General features: G+C 50.0%; 1 non-coding gene across 1 annotated transcript; it reads left to right on the forward strand.

Moving 5' to 3' along the window:
- Positions 1 to 4,860: 4,860 nt before the first annotated feature.
- LOC136113901 (small nucleolar RNA SNORD45) lies at positions 4,861 to 4,945 on the forward strand. Its single transcript, XR_010653050.1, has one exon. It is a non-coding gene; the product is annotated as a small nucleolar RNA SNORD45 (small nucleolar RNA).
- Positions 4,946 to 6,060: the final 1,115 nt, after the last annotated feature.

The following is a 6,060-nucleotide window of genomic DNA, read 5'->3' on the forward strand; positions in this document are numbered from 1 at the left end:
AATCTTAACCCTCGACACCAGCCTATCTCCATTTCCCTGCCCACCTCTGTGTCCAGGCCTCCTGGGCACTGGTGCCCTCTGCGAGGAAAAAGTGGGTGGCCCTGTGGCATCCCCGGGGATTTTGGGCCATGAAGGCACCCAAGAGTGGCCCTGAGCAGGCGAGCAGGTGCCACCTGCCAGCGATGCCCTGACCACTCAGGACAAGGAGCCTGGACCTTCCTGTGGTCTCAGGGGAGGCGCCCACCGCAGTGGCCCAGGAGGGAGGGGCCGCAGCTTTTGTTGGCTTTTGTTCACTTTTAAGAGAGGCCTTTGGAGGAGTCAGGTGGGAATCAGGAGCTCCCTGACGCAGGTTCCCTGTACACTGCCTTTTAGGGAGTTTCATTTGCAGACAAACGATTAAACTCCACTGCTTCATCAGATGAAGTGAAAAGATCAAATGCAGAACTTCAGAACATCACTTTGTGGAGCAGCAGTGTCTACATTCATGGCAATCTATCCAAGACAAACTTGCACTCAGAGGTGCCCCAACAATATCACTCCTGTTACACAGTTCTAGCACAAATGCCCAAGTATTTAAGGACAAGAAAAGGAATCATTTAGCTGCACAGAACTGTCTTCCAAATGTATGGAATGTATTGGTTTGGGTATTTCTTTGAAGCCCCAAGTCACAAGAAAGAAACAGCACCAAGTTTAGCAATAACGGTTTCTCAGTGGTTTTTGAGAACTTTTCCAAAAACCATTAGGCAAAAAAAAAAGCATTGAAAAACAAGAGCTGAGTGATACAATGTGAAAATGGCAAAAACCACACTCCAAACAATTGTTATTGCAAGAAACAGAAATCACACACAAGCTGTACAAACACACACGTTACCGGCTCTGGACAGACAGACGCAGACCACGGCAGCACGTTAAGCTGTGCAAACCTTGAACCCACACGATCTAAAACCAATCTGACATTATCTGTACAACACAAAGTCAGACCGGAAATATTCCGGCACATTCACAATGAAATACAATGTGTTGCTGGGCACAAACACCAATATTCACATCAGAACTGTGCAAACCACGGCATTGCTCACTTTGGATTTACAACACAGCCTATGTCTTACTGGAAAACACATTATGTTAATGTTTGGAAAGTTAATACAAGGCTACATTGTTTAGAATTCAGTGTAGTGTGGAGGGAAAACAGTGGGAACGTGTGTTTTTCGTGCTGCTTTTGATGTTCCACTCACTGGCTCCTTTCGACTTCTAGAAGAAAACATAAAGGTGATCAGAACTTCAAGTAAAACCCAACATGAAGCAGTGAAAACAGATTGTAAAGCCTGGACATCAAAACCTTATATTCTGACAGGCTAGGGAAGGTGGCAATTTATTTGTATAAACTGTTCTCTCTCGGTACGTTCAGGGCAACTAAAAAAACCCCAAGCCAAAATCACATTCCTACTTTGTCACAAATTCAGAGTTACAGATCTAGAACACAACCGTGCCAGAGGAACTCATCAGATATTTTGTCTCTGCTGCTTAAGCATCAGAAACATGAAATCTGCACTCCAGGTTTGTGTTCTTACACAGTCAGCCACCAAAACAGGAAGGCACCTTTAGCCAATCCGTACATCCCAAGTATTACAAATGGGTACCATCCACAGTACTTGAGTTTCTAGGAAACAACAGTGACAGTCCGGACACTTCAGAGTGCAAATTAGCCCTCTGACAAAGAAATAACCAAAAAGCCTTTAGAACAGCGTTTAGTCGTGGAAGCTCAAGTGCTGTGTTCAGATATCTACCATGTTAAGGGAATACCTTGCAAGTCAGATTATATACTCTGACGCAAGAGGACGAAGAAGCTATCGATCCTATAGTATGGTATAGGGACAAGGAGAAACAAAGAGTAAAGGTAAACATCTGAGTAGCTGCAGTGAAGGAGTAATGGTTTGAACTTCAGCAAGCAGAGGGAGAATCACTGACAACAAATGAATCACAGGAGACTTGCAGAACAGCCTGCAAGATGCTTTTTAGTACTAACTTCTTTTCCTTGTAGGTATCTGTTTAAACGGTACAGTAAGATCACAGATTGACCCAAAACGTACATTGTGTGACGATGAGCAGTTCAGCTCTTAACTGTGCGAATGTGGCGATGAGGTTTTGTGTGTGACAGCCGTTACTTTTCTTTCTAGCACGCCAGCTTTATTCCAGCATCCAGACTTGCGCAACTCTGCGATCGGCTGTGTCTCATCTCGGTGTGCTAAATATGGCTTTTCTTCCGTATGCACAGCGAGTACAGACCCCTGGTTTTGGGATAACAGTTGTATCACCCAGATGGACACCAATCAAAGCCTTGCCCAGCCCAGCTCGCTGGAGCAGCGGGGCGGGTGCCGATGGGGCTCCAGCCGCACTGCCCTGTTTGTCAGGAGCCCCAGCGGTGCCTCCACCCGGCTGAGCAGCGAGCGGCCCAAAGGCGCAAGGCTAAAATCGAGATATTGTCTTCAATGAATGTAATTGTGATCTGTTTGTATATTTGAGCTTGGCGTGCGGTTTGCGTGTCTGAGCTCAGCCTTTTACTTCGCACGTTTATATTTGGTACCAAAAGAATTTTGTTTGGGGAGATAATTACAAAATGAGAACCGGTTCCATTATTAAAGTGCCACCGCGCTCCCCGTTCAGATGCATCTGTACACATGAGAGTAAATGAGAGGGGGAAGTGATGTGAATGTGAAATTCTGGGTTAGCTGTGTTGCAGTCAGTGTTGTTCTGCGCACAGACTGATCTGGGTCTGAAATTAGTGTAAGAAACTACAAAAGGGAGGAGCTGAGGGATGTAACTATTGCTCAGCTAATTGAAATTGCATATAAAGTTTATAGTCGCAGGAACTAAATGAAGGGAGAAAGAGATTTTAAATCAGACTCTGCCTTTAGGGTTTCCGATTCATAAAATACAACCTGGGGATAAAGTACTAATTAAAACCTGGAAGAGGAAACTCTGACCCCACAATGGGAAGGACCTTTTCTTGCCTTATTAACTACAGAACCAGCCGTTCGGACTGCAGAGAAAGGGTGGACACACGGCTCTCGAGTTAAAGGACCACGGACGGGAGAAAGAACCTGGGGAGTAACCCAAGGACCAGGGGAATTGAAATTGAAATGGAAATGGACACGGGATTGGTGATGTAACCACTATCAGCACTGTTAATGTGAATGTCCAGTACTAAGAGTGAATCGCCCGCGCACCCAGCGCTGTTTGGCTTGTGCTCTAACGAACACGTGTTCAAGGAATACAGTTAAGGAATTGGATTAAACGTTGTTTATCCATAGAAAAAGCGTAAGCTACGTATTTCAGTTCCTCATTTGCAAAAATGCTGTAACTCTGTGCAGCACGACCCCTCATCTTTATCTCTCTATCTTTCCACCTCTTTCTGGCATTAACAACGCCCAGATCAAACCTCTCAGCACAGACACTGAGAAATGCCCGCGGCCCATGCTCTGTCAGTTCCTTGGAGCTGCTGCTGTTCTGAGATCCCAGGAGGAGAAACTTCTCTTCAGCCGAGTTTAACACGGAACCTGTTCTCAGCAGCCGAGCCTTCTCCTCTGTGCAAGGGCAGCAAACCGCAGGTTTGGAACCCACAGCCCCTCAGTCCCGCTGCAGCCAGCGAGGAGGCGACGAACGAGCGCGGACACCGAGTCCGCCCGCGGGACGCGCCGGTCGCGCTTTGTGCTGCGGGGTCAGCGGTGCGGAGGGCGGGGAGGAGCTCATCTGAGAGCTGAGGCTGACCTGCAGTTCAGGGGGTTTCCCACTGCACTGAGCCACCATGACGGCACGGCTGCCAGAGACTTTGTTATTTTAATAACTGTTCAACTCATTCACATTTCGTATAAAAATTTGGCGGGTCAGGCGAATAATCGGACAGCTCTGTCGGGGTCCTGCCGGCAGCGCCGCTCGGCTCGCCCCTCCCGGTGACGCAATTTCCGGCTACAGGGCTGGGGCGAGCGGAGGCTGCTGAGCGGGTCCGGGGGAGCGAGCGGCGGGTCCGGGGGGGCGAGCGGCGGGTCCGGGGGAGAGAGCGGCGGGTCCGGGGGGGCGAGCGGCGGGTCCGGGGGGGCGAGCGGCGGGTCCGGGGGGGCGAGCGGCGGGTCGGGATGGGGGCGGGAGAGGCGCCCGCGGTCGGGGCGCGCGCACAAGGATCCGTGTGCGAACGGGCCCTTGGAGACCCCGGTCCCGGGAACCCCCGGAGCTGAGCCCACAGCTGCCGGTCTCTTGGTGCTTTGTGCAGGTGACAGCGCAGAGGCCGCCATGGGAAACCCGGGTGTCCCCAGCACGTTCCTGTTGGAGCAGCGCGTGGCCTGTGCAGCTTCGTGTGGGCCAAGGGAGGCGGCTGTGTCCGTGTTGGCTCAGGTCGGTGCAGCTGCGCTTGGATTTAGAGCAGTGACCCTGGCTGGCTGGTTGAGCCTTGGGGGTTGTTTATTGCTGAGAATGGCAGGGGTCTGTTCAGCAGGTCTTGAATTGCTGTGCACTTTACCCTGCAAGAAGGGTTCCTTTTCAGTGTTATTCATTCAGCGTGGCTCTCTCCATTGTACGGATAAGTTTTCCCGCTCTCAAAGGTTTCCTCTCCATTTGGTGGTTGAATTTCTCAGCGTCTCTTCTGCCGTTTGTTTTCCTTCTCCTGCAAAGTGGGGTGGGAAGGAGAAGGCAAAAGGCTCCGCTGCTTCCAGGCGGGGACTTGGTTGCTTGTATAACGTATGTCTGGTTCATCTCGAAGTAGACAGAGAAGAGTGGTGTTAGAAATCAATCAGCTGCCTCCTGTTGGAGGGACAAAGTGTGTTGGATTTGAAGGCGTTGGGCAGGACAGGAAGAGCTGCCTTCCTGGGTCAGTGATGGGCGTTGGCCTGTATTGTCTGAGCTGGAGCTGATGGCTGTCACCACTTGAGCTCTAGAATTACTCTGAGACCCAGGAATCTCCAGTTCCTTGTGGAGCTTTTCCAGGCTGTGGAAGCCCCTTTCTGTCACAGATTGTAACGCAGCCCTTGGAGAAGGGGGCACTGCTTGAGGTTCCTCAGTTTGGGCATTGGGGAGGCGTCGTTCTTGGGCTCACACTGAGCGTGAGGAGACGTTTTCACGTGAGCTGAAGGCAGCTCTGGGTACCCAAAGCTGTTAACCGGTGTTAACAGACGCTGCTGCTGAGATTTGGGGGTGAAAGTGCCACAATGTGATTTCCCAGGGAAAACAGAGAGATTTGTCAGTGCCTGGTTGTTCCATGGCACATTGTAGTTAAGCACAGTGGTAATTTTGCATCGATTTTACACAGGATTACTGGCTCTAACAGACTGGTTGCATCAAATGAATGTTGACTTGCTGCACTGGTGGCCTTGTGAACAGCAGATGGCTTCTGGAGGGGGTGACATCTCCTGTGAGCCCAGGAGTGCTGAGCCCATCATACAGGGAACGACCTCCCCTCCCCGAGCAGGGCAGAGGACCCAGGGGTCCGGGCTGCCTGTCTGTGCTCCTCCCCTGCCCCAACACCAAAATACATTCCTTGGGGACAGATATGGGCCTGGACTAAGATGGTACATAAGATGTTTTTCCAGTAATTGTTATTAAAAACACACTAAACTCATGTGATGTTTATTTCAGTTACGTTCCTACTCGTTCACAGACCAGGCCCAAGGACATTCACACATCCCATGCACTTGGGGGCGGTTATCCGGCCCGAGATACCATTCTCACGAGTCTGGGCTATAACTTTTTACAGTTATGAGAAACGTACTTCAAAGTACTCTGTCCAAGGCCCTTTCTATGTTATTATGTTAGTATTATGTCTTTGACTGTCCAGATGGTCATGTTAGTATTGATCTTCCTTTATCATCCAGGTGGCTGGAACTGCACATCTTGCTTTTCCACATTTACTTTCCAAGAGGCTGTTGAACTGTGGCAAGGTGTTGCTGTCTGTACGGAGAACATGGTTGTAAAAGTACATCATGGAGATGCTCACACAGCCCAGAGTCAGCCACTGAAGAATATCAAAGCAAACACAGGTATGTCCCTGAAGGGCTGCCAGCTCTGCAGGGA

This window comes from Patagioenas fasciata, chromosome 29 (genome assembly GCF_037038585.1).
Source record: "Patagioenas fasciata isolate bPatFas1 chromosome 29, bPatFas1.hap1, whole genome shotgun sequence".
NCBI classification, from domain to species: domain Eukaryota; kingdom Metazoa; phylum Chordata; class Aves; order Columbiformes; family Columbidae; genus Patagioenas; species Patagioenas fasciata.